At 36.0% G+C, this 2,138-nt stretch overlaps 1 long non-coding RNA gene across 1 annotated transcript; it reads left to right on the top strand.

Moving 5' to 3' along the window:
- Positions 1 to 359: 359 nt before the first annotated feature.
- LOC133440473 (uncharacterized) lies at positions 360 to 1,821 on the top strand. The gene is made up of 3 exons (XR_009782343.1): positions 360 to 412; positions 1,456 to 1,544; positions 1,631 to 1,821. It is a non-coding gene; the product is annotated as an uncharacterized LOC133440473 (long non-coding RNA).
- The last annotated feature ends 317 nt before the right edge of the window (positions 1,822 to 2,138 follow it).

The raw sequence follows: 2,138 nt of genomic DNA, 5'->3' as shown, positions 1-2,138 counted from the left end.
AAAAACCAAACAACCAAATCAAATAACGGCCGAAATTTGGTTTTTGTACATTCCTTTTTTAATTTCTGTATGAATATGACGGAGGACAGACCGGAAACGGAAGTATAGTGTAATACCGTCAAAATAATACAAATTTATTTTCGTACATCTTATATTTATAATATCTTAGTATACAGTCTTATATGGCTTTATAGACTTAACCTGTGAGCATGATACTGTTGCTTAGTTGTTTTATGATGTTTGTATAGTTTTAAATTGTTATATATATGTTAAATATATATAGCCACACAGCGGCGGCCGGTGTTCTGTCAAATTATCCTACCCGGTGCATGCGCACCAGTCAACAGCGTCAACTTGACTAAAACAACACGGAATCGTCCTACAGCTGTTTAAGAAGAAAACTGTGAAAACGGTAAGAATTTAGCGTTTCCTGCAACCAAATTGTAGTTTTCCATGTTTGCGTGCTAATTTAATGTTTCCTACAACCAAATTCCAACTTTCTTGTAGTTTTTCATGTTTGGGTGCGTGTCGACCAGCCTTTGCATGACTTTTGTTAATTGAATATAAACTACCGTGTTGCAACGCCCTATAAGCAGTACGAGTTGTAAAAGAAAATCAGGGGGGATGGTGGATTTTTTTATCATATGGGGACAGATAATTTGTGCTGATTACAAATAATATAATATATTACAAATAATAGCAGTGACCAAAACACCTGCAGAAATACTGCAGGAATGACATAGCAGCAGTTAAATGCAGCCTTCTGTAAGCTTTAAATATCCACTGGGCTTACATCAAATACATCAAAACACAACAATAAAAAACAGTTTTCTGAACTTCAATATGACTCTATCTTTATTTCAGGGGGGATGATTTTCACCGTTTTTATTACAGGGGGGATGCCATCCCCCCTCATCCCCCCTCAACTCGAGTACTGCCTATAAGAGATGTAAATATGAGTAAATAGTAGGGTGGGGTGTAGTGCAAAAATAATAATAGTAATAACAATGGTAATGATAATAATAATAATAATAATCCATGTATTGCTGTCATATGTTATGTATAATATGTGCATGATATACCATATGCTATTTTTGGCTGCTTATAGCAGTCTTTCTATTGTATTATGTTTTAATTTTATGACATTCTTTGTTCACATTTTAGGTAATAGATGCCTATTTGCACATCTTCATTGAAAAGCACAAGGCAAGTAAGAATAACATGTTCCAGGTTAGCATATAGGGTCCATTATTAGTCCTGTTAGATGGAGACCTAAGGACTCACGCGCAGAGAAATGAGCTCTGATATGCAGGATTTAATGTTATACTATACTATACTACTTTTCTGTGCACTGGATTCTTATGGTATGTAGGTACCTATACAGTTTTTTTGCTAACCTGATTTCAAAAAAGTACTGTTTTGCTTACAGAAATGTAAATTGAATTTTTTTTAAAGATTGTCAACATCCCCAAGAAGGCCCTCATCCTTATTGATTCCTTTGGGAAAGAGGACTATTATTCAAGAAAAGTTCTCCACAGCTGGAGGTAATCTGCACTACTCAAAATTAATGATTTACAATAAGAACTTGTATGGCTAAATGCTTAACTGTTTCTTATTCTGCGTTTCCCAGGAACTACCTTAAAAGGATGGAGAGAAGGGGCTGAGGCATGGCAGGTGGAGACTGTACACCACAATAAACAGCAGGATGCCAGTAGCTGCAGAGTTTTGGTTATGAAGGTATTAAATCATCATTTGGATAGCTGACTAGATAGATTATTACCAAATTAATGTCCTCTTCTTCCAACTTGGTGACTATGTGAATGTGGATAAAAACACTGCGTTTCAGTTTGCAGAAAACTTCATCACTGTAGAATCCACAGAGGTCGTCACCACAGCAGAGCCTTTGCATGAATACAGGAAGCAGATCGCCTGTAGCTGCTACAAAATCCGGGTCAGTGTGAAAATGCTTGGATAATCAGTTGCCACAATGTGGTAATTACAATGACTACTACAACTACTGTTTTTTTCTGTACACATAGTAAAGTGTACTTTTAAATACACATTTCATAATGGATGCTTGATATCTGTAGGTGCACATGCTAAAAAATGTAGAAATGTAAGACCAACAGAGATGCCCA

This window comes from Cololabis saira, chromosome 3, assembly GCF_033807715.1.
Source record: "Cololabis saira isolate AMF1-May2022 chromosome 3, fColSai1.1, whole genome shotgun sequence".
NCBI lineage: Eukaryota > Metazoa > Chordata > Actinopteri > Beloniformes > Belonidae > Cololabis > Cololabis saira.
Note: the sequence above shows the minus strand (reverse complement) of the source record. Positions and strands in the feature narration are given on the sequence as shown.